Source organism: Dermacentor variabilis, chromosome 10 (assembly GCF_050947875.1).
Source record: "Dermacentor variabilis isolate Ectoservices chromosome 10, ASM5094787v1, whole genome shotgun sequence".
NCBI classification, from domain to species: Eukaryota; Metazoa; Arthropoda; class Arachnida; order Ixodida; family Ixodidae; genus Dermacentor; species Dermacentor variabilis.
Window position 1 is genome coordinate 111,047,166 of NC_134577.1, and position 16,102 is coordinate 111,063,267.

Below are 16,102 nucleotides of genomic sequence, written 5' to 3' on the forward strand. Positions count from 1 at the left end.
CAAAGGTGCTGTCATGCCACTAGAAAAAGAGTGTTCGCTGTGTGGTCTGCAATTCAATGAATCACATTTCAAAATAGATTGTAGTGGCTGTGGACATACTTATCACACGGGAAAGTGTGCAGGGATTTCTGATGCTACAATTAAAGCTAAGGGGGAGCAGTCCCGTAGTGCATGGCGCTGTACAACTTGTAGACGTTCAAAGGGTCGTGCCCCGCCACCCGACAAAACTGATAATGACTCAGATGCGCAGGATGTTCGAACTATGTTGGTATCCATAAACGAAAAACTGGAATACCTACTGCCCCTAAAACAGACGGTTGAAAGTGTTGAAGACATGGTCCAGTTCATGAGTGAACAATACGACGAGCTCTTAATGAGAATAGAAAAGAATGAACGTGAAGTAAAGGAACTAAAGCTTAGAATAGAAAGGGTTGAGGCCAAAGACAGTGAAATGATGCAGCTGAAAACGGAAGTGGACAATTTGGAATGGAGAAGTACAAAGCTTAACCTTGAATTTCATGGAATTAAGCAGGTGCAGAATGAAAACATGCTTGTTTAAATAAATAAGCTGACTATGTTGAACAACTTGCCGCAGCTTCTGGAAAATGATATAGTGGCCACCCATCGCCTGCCTTCAAAGGCAGATAAGGCACCCGGTATAATCTGTCGTTTTGCCAATCAGGCTATCAGGGATAAATGGTGGCAAAGCAGGAAAAAACTGTCAAGTTGAAATAACAGTGTTTTTTTGTCGGAGAACTTGACTAAAAGGACACGCACCTTGTTGTTCGAAACTAAGCTCTGGGCCAAAACTAACAACTACAAGTATGTGTCGCACAACAACAACAAAGTTCTCGTGCGGAAAACAGACGGGGCAAACGCGGTAGTCATTTCTAATTCTAGCGACCGCGAAAAACTTAGTAAGGCAAGCAGCTGAAATGAACCACTGCTATGGCAAATGTACCCAGTACGCCTTATGTATTACCGCACACTTTTACTAGTCATTTAGAGCCAACATTTCGCAAGTCTTTCAAATGTTTTCACCTAAACATCCGTTCTTTTGCTAACAAGGAAAATGACCTAAAACTTTTCATTGAACAAACGAAAGAATCATTTGACGTTATAATGCTGACGGAAACATGGTGTACTGATGACGTGAATATTTTTCCTGCTTCCATTATATAATACTTTCTATCTGAATCGACCAATCGGTCGTGGGGGTGGGGTGTGCATTTGAACTAGAAAACCATTAGAGTGTGAAATAGTGAATGAGTTTTCGATGGTAACTCAGGATTATGAGTTATTGACTGTAAAACTTCAGAAAACAGTGTTATCTGTTTGTTATCGCCCTCCAAGTGGTTCTGTTACACATTTTTCTCGAATACTTAGATACTTTTCTTGCGTTCATTTGTGACATGAAATTACACAGAATTTTCGGTGGGGACATCAACATTAACATGATGAAAAATGATCCACTAGAACTCAGACTTAAAACACTATTAAAATGCAATGCATGCTGGAATAATATAACATTGCCTACCAGAGTGACCAAGAATACGTCATCTCTACTCGACGTATTTATTACAAATATAAATCCAGATTCAGTTAAAGCTGGCGTATTCGTGTCGGATTTGAGCGACCATATGCCAATATTTCTATGTTACAAGCGTCATCTACAGAATAAGGAATCACAGTCGACTCACCTTATTCAACCAATAACTGAACAAAATCTCTTTATGTTTCGTGCCAATATCCTGCAAACAACCTGGAATACTGTATTTGAATCTAAAGATGCAAATGACGCTTATGAATCTTATTTTAGCCTCTTCAAATCAATATACGACGCTTGTTTTCCGTTGAAGTGCGTAAAACAGAAAAATTAAATACGTAAGCCATGGAATACCCCTGAGCTATCTGTTCGAATACGCAAGAAGAATAATTTATATGCTGAATTCATAAAGACCAAAGATCTAGAACTTTTCTGCCGTTTTAAGAAAATTCGGAATCATCTAGATAAAGACATAAAAAAGGCGAGGTGCGAGCATTGTTTCAATGCCTTTAGTTCTTCGAATTCATTTTCAGATGTTACGTGGAAAAACGTGCAATCTCTGCGGAATTACAATGTTCCTGCTGAACAGATGCATAGTTTGAAAATGAATGGTACCGAGGTAAAACAGAAAGCACTTGCAGATGCTTTTAACAAACGTTTTGTTAACATTGGAGAAAACTGCGCACCGATCAATGATCTTGAATTCATTTCTCAAAATTCCAGTTCGATATTTTTTTATCCAGTACACGAGGGGGAAATAACTACTAAAATTCTCAGCCTAAAAAACAGTAATGCCAGGGATATTGACGGCCTTCAAATTAAACCTATAAAATACGTTGCTGATCTTATATCTCAGTGCATTACTTATGTCTTTAACCTCTGTTTAAACGAAGGTACCTTTCCTCATAGGATGCAGATAGCGCGCGTCATTCACTTCTTAAGAAAGGTGATAAAAACAATTTGGTAAATTACCGGCCATTATCAATACTTCCTGTGTTTTCAAAGGTTTTCGAAAAAGTTATATTAAGGCGGCTAACTGAATTTGAGAAAGAACATAATCTGCTAACTGACAGTCAGTATGGTTTCCTTAAGGGGATCGGCACTCAACTGGCTTTGCTAGCACAAAAAGAACACCTACTACAGCATTTGGAGGAAGGCAAACTTGTTCTGGGCATCTTCATTGACCTATCAAAGGCATTGGATTGCATTAACCACAATCTTCTAATTCAAAAACTTGAACGCTATGGCTTTCGTGGCAATGTCGCTTCTCTTATACGTTGTTATCTAGAATACCGTCAACAAATAGTTGTCATAAATGGCTATCACTCAGATCCACTACCTATCTCTTCAGGCGTCCCACAGGGTAGCATTCTAGGACCTTTTTTATTTAATATGTATGTGAATGACATTGTTAAAATTAATGAAAGAGTGAAATTTATTATGTACGCTGACGACACCAGCATATTGATAGGCGGTAACGATATTGACGACCTTGTCGACGACGCTAATTTCACGTTAGCAAAATTAGATGAATGGACACGTAGGAATAGCCTCCTGATAAATGAGAATAAAACAAAAGCTGTAATATTTCGAGCTAAAAACAAACACATATCAATCAGCAAACTTATCTCAATAAATGCAACACCAATTGAGATTCCTTCCAGTATTAAAACATAGGTGTCACTTTTCATGAACATGTGTCATGGGATGCTCATGTGGATAGCGTGGCAAATAAACTTGCGCAAGTAATAGGTTTAACATACAGAATTCGCCATATACTTCCACCGCAAACTATGATGTTAATCTATAATTAATTGTTTTCCAGCACAATAAACTACTGCCATCTAATATGGTCTGACACAACGCAGAGAAACTTAAACAGGCTTCATAGGTTGCAGAAAAAGTTCCTTAGAATTGTTGAGGGCTTGCCCTATCACACGCACACACAGCATATTTTTGACAAGTACAACGTAATTCCAGTTCCCAAATCGTTCGACTACATCTTAGGCAAAACATTTAAAAACGAAAATATAAATAATAGCTCCTATTTACAACGTTTAGCTAACCTACAGGAAAACGCTTCTGCCCGCCAGACACGTAACACTATGCCCTGGAAAGTGAGAACTTATAAAACAACGTATGGTCTAAAGACACTACAGAACAAATTACCCAGGTTGCTTAATAGATTAAATAATGAACACGTTAAACTTGAAGATATAACATTCAAAGAACTTCGACAGCATTTTAACAAACTCTAGGCAGTTACTTTCTTTTTTTCTTAACTTTTCGTTTCTACAAACCAAGTTTTTCTTTGCCCCGTTATCCCTAACAGTGTACATGGTGAGGGAATGGTTTCGTTTTCCCTCTTTCAATTCAGAATGTGTGCTTTATCTGTTTTGTTTCTTTTTACCGTCATTGTGTATGTATTACTGTTATTTCTTGCGGATAAGTGAAAGTGCATTTATGTTATTTCTTTTGTGACTACTCCATCGTTGACTGTGATGTTTTATTGTATGAGTGAGCTTGCAATTTGTTTTTCTATTTTGCCTTATTTTTTGTGTACGTTACATTGTGCGCTCGGAATGTATAATTTCAAATGTGACCATGTATTATATGCCTTTTTTGTCGTTATGTAACTGCCCCGTGTATGGGGGGGCCTACGGCTCTGTCAAGCTGTCATTCATGACAGCTTTTACTGCAGGTCTCCCGTGTCGTGTACTATTACGGGACACAAATAAAGACATTATTATTATATATATGTTTACTTTATGCATATTAGCTGCCCCCATACGCAAAGGTTAACCAAACACACCTATTAAAACCCTCCAATTCGCAAGCTTGTATTATCTGACGATATATCATTTCATTAATGTCGAGAAAGACAGACTTGACATGTTGCAACCGGTTACAATAGAACAGGGCCCTTAAACAGTGAAAATTTTTTTTTAACAATGCACTTAATGCGAAGGCCTACCTATGTGGTATTGATGCTTCGAATCAATCTAGAATATTAAATGAGGTGCTCCATGGACAAGATTTCACAGAATGAAGAATCAGGAAGTGACAAGTTATGAATTACGTAAATTTTAGCTATTCTAGATGTCTTTTTGTGAGTGCTACAGATGTTTCATTTCTTCTTGCTGATTTTCTCTGTACCCACTATTTCACGTTTCTTTCATGCACCAACAAGCATAAGTATATAAACACGGATACGTTTTTCTCTGTATACGGTGACCGTATTTCACCGCCTAACCAATGTTAAACGTTATCGCTCGGCGCAGGACACACCTGCACGTATCGGAAATTTCGTGAATGTTATCGATGGTTCTGCCGGTTGCCAGTTGTCGACGAGCCTTGTATAATCTGACTGAATATGCGACATGAATTGTCTAGTGGTTTCAGCAAGGCACTCAAATAAGATTTTAGACGATCGCCGACTTAACTCTCCCCTTTACTTGCAATGGATTGTTGCTTTTACAGGACACAAGTTCAACAATAAAGAGTTAAATTTTTAACTCCAGTTTTTACTGTGCGTCATTTTTTCACCGCCACTACTCCACGACAACATTTCAAACAGATTTTCCAATTATACATTTCACGCCTACTTATTACGTAGTCGGGTGTGCAATGATTTACCAAAAGTGAAATCGTACAACAGCTTTTTATATGATATGGCATGGCCGTGCAGGTGTCTGCAAAGCGATCTTGTAGACTGACGACGCGCGAGCGTTGATGTCCATATCTTGCGCACTATTGTCACTCCATGTTTCTTCAAAGGTAAAACGAAACGGTTGTGGTAGGCGTACATTCATTAAGCAAACGTGTATTTTATACCTAAAATAGCATACAGATCACTAACTTATTTTTCGAGGCTTATTTACAGCAGGTTGTTCTAGGCTTGACTTGGACGGTTGATGAAAAAAAAATGCTTGTCGGTTAGCTCTGGTTAACCCTAGTTGAATTGCAAAAGCAAGAGCTCCATGGCTACGCTTGTGGTGCTAGCTTGTGGTTAGGTGTTTCGTTTAGCCCTATTGTATAGACACGGCAAGACGCAGTGTTCAGGTGACCACTAGGCTAGGGAACGACCAGGCAACATCTACGCAGTGTCTCGTTCCGACGCTCTCGAGAACTCAAAGCTGTCTCTTCCGCAGTTGAAGAGTCACTCCGGGACGTGGCACTTCTAGCCGAATCTTCGTTACAACGCTTCTCGAGCCGTGCGGCGCGTTCTTCTGGCGTCTCCTGAGCGCGTTGTCTCTTCCTCGCTTCGTTCTGTTGCCGTTGCGTCTCTTTCGCACTCACCATGACGACCAAATACGCTGAGGCGAAGCGCGTATATATACCTCTGCGAGGCGACACCTCCTCTCCCTCTACCCAAGCGGAGCACATCTGGTGGAGCGAGTGGCGACGGCAGCGGCATCGACGGCGGCGCCATCTGTTGGAGCGCGGCTGTGACGTTGCTATCCAACGTGGCTCAAGGTCGTCAGCCATGGAATACGGCATAGGGCATACGGCGCGCCTAGCCGAAGTGGCTCGCTTGCTAGCGTACTGCTTGCTGCATTCGCTTTAATATAGTCCAGCAACAGTGCGCCGCAGCCGAGGAGCGAGCATCGGCGCGCTATAGAGTAACATTGTATACGACGAGAGAGGACACTCGAGCCGTTTCGCGGCCGAGCTATGCAGCTTCGCCGATTCCACCAGGTGGCAGAGCCTGTAAAAAAAATGCGGCTGTGGCTGCTGTTGCGGTTAGCAGCTTAACAGGCGGCACGACCACTGGGCATGACCCAACATGTGCGAAGCTTTGTCACATCAGTCTGCCGGGCTCTTTCTGTAAAATGCACCTGAAAATCGTCGTTGGGTTCTTCTGCCAGCGTCTGCTTCGTCGCCGTTTCATGGTAAGGCCACAGCAAGTTCTTTTGCGCGTTGTTAACGACTTATTTTCTTCGCATTTCGTTATGTCACTGTTAGCCGTATGAACGAGTGACGGCGGCCTTGTAGCCATGAACAGCTTCTGCCCATTTGCTACGCTGACTTTCATTTCGTATTCTTTTTTATGCGCAGCAATGAGCGGTGATGCTAGCGAAAACAGCGGTGCGGAAGCGTCCGGGCTGCGATGCACGTTCGACACAATGACGAAGTTATAAAATAAAACATGAAATGTGGCCTATGAACACATGCCGGTCGGGGCAGAGAGCTTTATGATACGTGCGGCGACTGCTGAAAAAGTATGGTGCTCTACTTCTGCAAAAGAAATGTAGCTATTTCTAAGCGGTACACGTGCAATATTTGCAGTATGGCAATAATGCGCTCTCTCCCAACCTCTGTAGCAGGTGTGCGCGCGAGCGTTGTTAGCTGTTTTGCATTGATCTGAAATTCGTGTTCTCATGTTTTAATTGTGTATGGAGTCGTTACCGTAGGAAGTCCCTTGTTTCTTAGCCTTTATAACAGTGCTTCCTTAACAGAAAAAAATAAATAAAATACGCATTGCATGAACGAACGCAGCATCTTCATTATAAAGCTTTGCATGCTCCAATATTGCTTATACGAAGGAACGTAGAGTCTACATTCAATAGCTTTGAAGCCTCCAGCATTGCTTATCTTCTGTCTGTCATTCTACGCATTGCAGGAATCTCCACCATTTCCTCAAAATACACTGCACAGCCAAAGGACATCACGCATACTCAAGGGCAAAATTCCGAGTATCAGAAGACGATTGCAAGGCTTCGAAGACAGCAGGTGAAGACCCCCAACACAAAGTCCTTAACTGCAGCTTTTTAATGACGGACACACTGGCTTACACATTCGAGATGAAGATGTTGGTGCGTGCTCAATTATTTTTTCAGCCTTTTTGTTTTGGCACATAATTCACATAATTCACATAATTCACATAATTTGGCTGGCCTAGTTCGCCTTCCTTCGCAGAAGTACAAGAAAAAACGTCATATTTTTTTCCTTTTAAAACAATCCCACTTTAAGCGAATTAATTGTTGTCGTGTATTTGCAGCTTCCTTTTTCATTATCTGGATATTTGCTACACGGCTTCTATGTGTTTTGCTTGTGCAAAGTTATTGCCATCACGCCATTCATTTTCAACTATTCTCCATTATACCGGTGTCATACCACCACTTGCGATCGCGAACAAATCTGATCCGGATTGAAATTCGCGACTGATATTGATGCCATCGCGCAGCTTGCGCAAAAGAACCAATCGTGACTGAGAAATTCAAATCAGATTGGGCTTGATCGCGTTTAAAAGTACGCCGTGTGACACCCGTATTACTTGTATTTCGCTGTTTTTTCCGGTTTTCATGTATCTGCCTGTTACGATCTTGCTGTAATAAATTGTTGTCTGCTATTTTCGTGTTCTTGACTGTGCAGCAAGTTCACTTATATTTAAGGAACACGGCACATTTATTTACAATACACCTTTTGGCGTGAGTTACTAGACGCACAATATCATAAGCGATAAAGTTCTACTTCCTCAATAGTTGGCGTGATTGTTGCGCTAAGTTACAGCTTGAAACAGCAAATATGAATTTAAACGAAACTAACATGAGTGAAACACTTTTGCGCGCTCGTCGTCACAAAATATAAACAGCGGCACAAGCGCCTGCATGAAATCACGCGATTTAGGAAAATGTATGGGTCACAAAAAGAAATACAAGAAACGAAACTGAAATTGGAGCCTTCGAGATTCGGCAGCTTGCGCGACCATCTTGGAGGCTGGTGCGTTTCGCCGATTCCGCTGGGTGTGCTGAGAGCCAAAGTCGGCCGCAGGCGCCTATAGTAGTGTCGCCTCTTGTCGTATACTGTTACTCTATGGGCGCGTGTGCGTCCAGTGGTTTTGTCATAGAGTTTCTCACTATAATACCTAGAGGGAAATCTGGCACCACCGTCTATAGGAGTTTCTTAAGGGGGCACCGTGCCGTCATGCGAATGACGGTATATGTGTCTGCGAGGCTCGTGTTGGCTGGTGTTGTCAGAGGCTTCGTCTAAAACGTGGATATGGCTACATAAATAACGCGCTCTTAAAGTAAAATCCTAATGGAATGTTTCAATTCACGCATATTACATCTTTACTCACCCACAATGCATGATCAAGCGGAGAAAAGCAAGAACAGACGACCAACTATTTCAGAGCGAGCGCGAACCTTGTCGTCTGTCCTCCAACTTTAGCGGCCCGCTGATATTTTTTACGTAACATATAGCCGTACACGCAATAGCAAGTTTTCATAGTTAAACAAAACATGTTTTCGCGTAATAATAAAGCTAAAATAGCTTTTTACGCGCTGTTTTAGTAGAAAATGAATCATTATGACAGACGGAACGGTACTTGCCAGGCGCGTCTTCAAGGTGTCCTGTCTCTCCGAGAACGATGTCAATCCGAAGTCACAATATACTGGCATTCCCATGCATACCACCGCGCAGCAGCGCCAGATTTCCCTCTAGGTAATAGTGAGAAACTCTATGGGTTTTGTGTCCTTTTCCTCCAATCGACGCGAAGCGATGCGTTCGTTTGTTGGCGCATGTCGAAGCGTGCCGACGCATGCCAGTGGCGCTGCCTTTAGGCATGCGTTGCTGTATTGAGCGTCGGCGTCGATGTAACCGCGCGAACGCGCACGCGCCATTGCTCGCACGCTCGTCATCGTCTCCTACCACAGCTGGCTCATTGGCGCCCCTCGGCGTAAAGGCTGTTTCACATGCTGCGACTGCAACGACGAAAATCGGCGCTGTCGCACGCGTCGCAATGCGATTTTTAGAAGGCTCATTTCACATGATTGCGAGTTCAACAATGCGACTGGTGCGACGCCCAGGGTTGCTTACTGCCAGGTTTCGTGGCACACGCTGCATAATTCTTTTATTGTAGTGGATAAAACGTTTACACTATAATATTATTGACTTCTCTTGATTAGAAGCAAATAATATGTACGTTTACTAATTTAAAAACGTTACTTAAGATTTGTCTAGGAGTGCGCGACGGCGCTTTCGGTAGTTCAGTGTGACATCGCGCACGTAAACAGCTGTTCGCAGGTGGTTCAGCGATTCTTTATTCTATGATTCAGGGCTGTGTGTTGTCTTATCTACCTTCTATGACCGTTTCGTTCCGCCTGCGATATAACAATCTACAAGATAACCTATCGACAAGTTCATATAGCTGCCCTCACCGTATATGTAGTATTCGGCATTCGGCTGCCACGAAGTTGTCGTGTCAGCCCAACAAGATCCTCACGCTACCCGTGCTCGGCGTCAGCTTCTGGAGAAATGATGCGTGTATATTGCCCGTCATTACGCATATGTGGTGCCTGCTCCTAGCCATATTCTTACGCCAAACGCAACAAAAAAGCACCAACCCGAACGCCCGCGTGTGCGCCTGAACGAAGCCTTAAACGATCTGTGTGATTGCGACGTGGAATGAAAATTGTGTTGTGAAATTCAACCTTAGCGCTAGCCTGGTTCATCTATCGCTGTGCTTGCGCGGCCAATATATATATGGGAGCCCTCTCTAAATATTTCTAAAGGCGCAAAAGCCGACGCTTCAAATGTTTCGAGCAGTTACCGTCACTTTTGTAGAAACCTGTACGTTCTAACATATTATTCTAAAAGACACCCTTCTCGTCCACTTTGTTGTCCCGTGTCTCGCGCTGTTAGTATACTCGGGACTTCTAACAAGAAGACCATATCAATACGTGTTATTCATAATGCAGGATCGTAGGCGCACGGCAGGTGCACTTGCCGTAGAATTTTTCAGCTTTCTGCTCAGCCTCGCACGCCTCTCACGGTTGGTCTGTTTTGTGGAAATAAATATTATTATTATATTATTAATGTTATCAGATATTACAGTTTTTTCACTGTAATTTATAGCAATCATCCAGATTTCTTAAGCTAGTCATGCATTTAACCTGTAATAGATCAACATTGTTACGACATGCTTACGCGAGTCATTTCAAACTAGATTGCTCAGCCAGAGAAAGTACAAATGCAAGCCTCGATGTTTATTCCAATTTGGTATTCCTAAACAGATTGGAAGAATTTTATGCCTGCTTGCATTTCCTGGAATTCAATGTTCAGAGCTGGAAAAACTGATTCCTTTTCTTGCTGTCAAAAGGCTGCTTCAATATCGATAGCAAGCTATAATTATTCATTTCGAAAGTGTTAAGCAATGACTATATGTGTAAGCTTATCAATGCGTTTTTGTTCCACGAACACAATTAAGTTTTTTCTCTCCCTCTCATTGACAGCCATGGAATGAAACCGTTCACTTTCATAAGTATCAGGATGCAAACATTCTGGAGTTTGTCCTGAGCATTTGTCTGCATCCTATAGTGTGCATGCTTGTATCAAGTTCTCGTGTTACAATCGCAGTGATCTACACGTATTGTTATATTGCAACAAATTTATTTCACTTTGTTTTCAAATCTACAATGTCGCCATGCAGTAACGACTGCATTAATAAGGAAAGAAGAAAATTGCAGATTCAGTGTACGTGTTGGAATCTATGCGAAGTGAAGTTTTTGTGAAGTGGTCAATTAAATGCTGTTAAAGTAACTGCAACAAATACAATTTGTTTTATTTTCAACAATCCAACATGTCATCTTTTGCAAGGATTGCTTATGCACCGCATAGGTCACAACCTTAATGTCATGTAATCTTTATACGTTACACTGATCACAAAACATACCGAAACGCATATGGCAGTTAATGTAGATGCACGCTGCGAGACATCAACGCAGTGACGTTTGTTGAGCAAGGAATGGTGCGAGGTGTATGCAGATGAATGAATGACGGGGTTATGTACTTATTTCTATACCTCGCAGGCTGCAAGGTTGGAGTATTATGCAAGGGGGAATGAAAAAGTTGTTACAAAAGGAAGAAGGGCACAACATTAAGAAAAAAACCAGCAAAACAAGCATTGCCAATACATTGCACCAACTAGCCCAACGTGTTTTACTGGCACAACATTATACAATGCTTAACAATAACAGAAAAAGTTACTGCCCATGTACCCTGTACAGATGGTAAACCAGCGAAGCTGAAATGTGCAGCCCCGGTGTTTATCACTGGGTTAATTCCAATGGTTTATTCAAGTATTTCTATATTATTAGCTATATCTGTGTTTCTTAATGAGGTTATGCACATGTTTGGCTTGGGTTTATCACATTGTTTATTTGAAATGCCACACTTTGCAAGATCACCATCATGGAAAGTACAATGAGTGGTTCATTGTGTTAATCCAGCGGGTCCATCAAAGTCTTTCTGAATTATGTTACGAACGTGTTTTGTAATGCGTTAATCATAATGTTTATGACTCAGTTATGCACTGTAGTTACAAAGTGACACACCGGGGCTGCACATTTCATTTAATTAAATACAGGGACATATTTTCGAACCTATTGGGAAGTCGGAGAGAGACTGCTGCACGCGCGCTCTGCTGCTAGAGAGAAACGACGTCACTATCGGTCTAGCCAATGGCCCACCACACCTTTGCTATGAGATAATAATGACATCATGATCTTGTCTTAACCCCATCCCCCTCTGTGTCCCTTCCCTGCAATAATACGCAGATAAATGTATGTTTGAAGTGCATAAGCATTTCTATGTCTAGCCAAAAAGAAATGTCTCCGTCCATCATGTAAGACGAATGCAATGGCTCACAACCCCTTAAACAATGGCTCATACCCCTACACTAGCGTTTTTGGGATCGGCCCATGAGGGTTTCGCCTAGGCATATACAGCTTCACTGTAAAAAGAATGAACACCTTTCTGCTAGAGACCAAGACAATCATGAGGTGTATTAACAAATGAAAGTTTATTCAACATGCCGAGTAAATGCTGTTCGGCAAGCAAAAAGCAGAAGCAAGATCTGATGTGTGTCCATACAGATCCCAACAGGAAACGCATCCATCTCTGAAAGTGTAACAGCGGCCATGCTGACACAAAATTCTCCCAGTGTATCTGCATCTACAGCATCCATAATTTCTATAGGCAGCCAATCTCCACAGAATGCTAGCTTCTTCCTCTACAATGCGCTCTCCACATCTGAGCGTGCATTGTAGCGGAAGAAGCTAGCATTCTGTGCAGATCGGCTGCCTAGGGAAATTACGGACGCTGTAGATCTAAAAATGCTAGGTTAATCTTGTCAGCATGGCCTCCGTTGGAAATGGATGCATTTCCTGTCAGGAAAGGCACATGAATGTTTGCTTCTCCTTTTTGTGTATGTTCAGTCTATTGCTTATCAGCGAGCATTTACTCGGTGTGTACATTAAACTTCTGGTAGTTAGATCATCTCGGTTTTCTTGTTTGTCCTATGTGTTCTCTGGTGCCATTTGCAGCCAGGCTATTCGTTTTTTTAGACTACAACAAGTCACTTTAATGGCCCTCATGATACCTTATAAAATCTTTTATTTGGCCAATGTAGCAAGAATGTACAGTGTGAAGCAGTAAGAACAGGGTATGCTAACTTCTAATTAAAAAGTTTATTGTGAAAATTCAGTGATCTATAAAAGTTGCCATGAAGTAGTACAGCAATAAAACCTGATAAAGACTAGTGCTTGATGAAACCAAACATAAAAGCAGGAAAGGGAGAAAATACATAAAGGCTACCACTAAGTAGTACAGCAATAAAACCTGATAAAGACTAGTGCTTGATGAAAGCAAATATAAAAGCAGGAAAGGGAGAAAATACATATATATATGCAAGTCCAGGGAAAGAAAAACATTGTGATCACCAAGTGTGCATGTGGCTACCTTCCAGGAAACTCATTTTTTTCCCAATGACATGGAACTAGAAGAATGTGCTTGCATAAGCAAGCTGTCACTCTGTCTATTGGAATAACAACAGTGTTTCTTGAAAGGTGCTGGCATGCAGGATTGGCAATTGTAATGATTTTTCCTACACTTGGAATTTTTCTCTGTTTTCCTTCTGTAGCATTTTTATTTATGTTTGGCTGCATAAAGCACCAATTTTTATCTATCCTTTTAAGATGTCTTTCTTTTTCTGGGGAAAACTCGGGGAAGGCAGGAGATGGAAATTCAAGACGATGAGCAACATGAAACAAGGTGAAAGTAGGAGCCGACGTTTCCACACGTGAACATTAAAGAAGACAAGTCCACTTGTCGAAACATTGGCTCCTGCTTTCACCTTGTTCTCGTTTTGCTCATCATCCTTTTTTTCTGGTGATTTATATAACTCGCCACATTTTCACAAATGAACCTCAGTTGAAGGTTAGTCCTCATCCATATCTAGTGTCATCCTGTTGATACTGCTTCATGCTATGCACTCTTGCAACATTTGTGTGTTTGTGTGGGCACACGCGTGGTTTTGGATGTGAGATCGGGCCCTTGGGCAGAAGTACATTCTTCTCCTGTGCAGCCTTATGAATTCATTAACTATAGTGCAACAGAAATGCGATGGACAGGAACGAAGTGAACACACAGAGCGCTTCGTCCTTGTATGTTGTCTATCTGTTGCACTTTAGTTAATAATGAATACACATAAACTCATCTAGTTTTCAGTTATTATGTCGGGCTTATAAGCCCGCTTGTGTCCTGGAATATCTGCATGGCTATGTATCCTGTAATTTCATTTCTGGCCATGAGCTTGCAAGTCGCGTGTCGATCTCCTGATTTTCCTGAAATCTTGTGTGCTGTGCAGGCCCAGACAGTTTCTGGTGAATCCATGCAGGGTGTTGTGCAGGGTGTAATCTGCACTACAAGTGCTGCTTTGATTGCTTTCAGTTCAGCTTTTCTAGGTGTAGGAGTACCTGGAATGGTGCTCACTTATATGGACTTTAGTTTTATGTAGTGTCATACTACTGTTACATTGCTATTGCCAGATCAGTTTACTATATGTGCCTTATGTTTGCTTGCATCTTCATGATTACCAACCTTCTCTGTGTGTTTGGCAGTTGCATATACTCTCCTGGCCTAATTTTTTGCCCCCATATTCCACGGTATGGGCCTGTTGTGATTCAAGTTCAGGTACTCCCGAGGTTGTGTTGCTGAAGGGAGGGATAGTCGTCTTTGCATCTCATATGCTAGCTGGCATAGTATCTTGGGGCGAGGTTCTGAGCTCTTGAGACAAAGAATTTCTGCTGCAGGCTGAAACTCTACTCTGTCTAGGTGCTTGTTCGTTAGCTCTTTCTCATAGAGGTCTTCAAGCATGGTGCAGTTGGAAAGACCTGTTATTACTACCTGATGCCTGTATTCGATGAGTTGTCTTTTTGTGTGCGGCTGGTAATTCATACCGTAGCATACCTTGGACACAAGCACAGCATCTGCGATTTTCTATAGTATCCACTCGTCCACCCCCATTATTTCGAGATTATTCTTTTCACCAGGTGTGGAAGTTGCGTCCAGGCATTGCATTGTTGTTTCACCCACGTGCTGGCTTTGCCGGCATGGGCTTACACTAGCTGAGGATTTGTGGATGTTGACTTGCAGGCATATTTGTCCAGCTATGTGGATCACAATCTCCAATTTGGGGTAGTTCTTGATTCTAGTCTTTCTTTTTTTTCCGACGTCGATATGAGCTGACTTATCGGAAAGCGAGAGGCCAGACTGGCCAAGATAGTCTGCAATGTTGTCGAGGGCTTGTTGCATCATTCTTGATTTCTGTATAAGATAGCTTTCCCATAGACTGTAATACACCATAGGCTGTAGTATTTCTAGTAGTATGCCCGTGTTGTTGGTGTGTGTGGGCCAAATGTACGTCCAACTCTCACCTGGAATGTTCTGTCTGTCAGAAAGTTACTGTTTAAGTGCTCTACCAGAAATGTTTTTGCTCATCGTTTCTCTTATTAGAGCAGCATGAGGTATTGCCGTTAAAAGCCTCTTCACTCTTTTCATTGTTTCATAAGCGGTATTACACAATGTCCTGCAATAAAGCTTCTGCTGCTTATGGCCCACTCATATCTACCAGAACGAACAACTCTTGAAAAAGGTTTTCATTGTGCAATGTGTGCGCGTAGTATGAGCATTCATGCCTTGACATTTATACATCTGTAGAACCAGCTTGCTCACAGAGTACTTGCTATACCTGATCATGCTTATTTGTGCAGTGCTCTTGAACAATACATATTGATGCAATGAATATTTGCACACTTGAATTATCACGAAAGATAGTTGTTTTACAATTCTGCCCTTTGCGTTCTATTGGTGTTAGATTTTGCATAAGCATGCCCCCCTATGCAACAGTATTTTGAAGTGTAAGGGTTCAATAAAAGGTGATGAACTAAATCTATGTGCAAGACCTTTTTTTCTCACCTATGACTCCCATCGAAATGCGGCTTCCATGGCTGGCAAATCAACCCCTCGCCTTGTGTTAGCAGCAGAATGCTATAGCCATAGTGGCAGGTGAACAAATTGAAGAACAATATTTCTGTCTATAATTTTTTTTCTTGCCTGTATTAAAGTAAAGTTTGGAATAAGTTTGTAATTGCAAAAAAGCCCAGTTTGTGGACTTTATTGAATAAACCACATATTTTGTATAGTTGAAATGCAGAACTTTGTTCTAGAATCCTCGGGTGAGATATGTTCTTGCAAGTGGCATGGTATTTTATT

The 16,102-nt window shown here is 41.7% G+C and overlaps 1 pseudogene; it reads left to right on the plus strand.

Moving 5' to 3' along the window:
* Positions 1-262: 262 nt before the first annotated feature.
* On the plus strand, positions 263-934 carry LOC142559373 (uncharacterized; annotated as a pseudogene).
* The last annotated feature ends 15,168 nt before the right edge of the window (positions 935-16,102 follow it).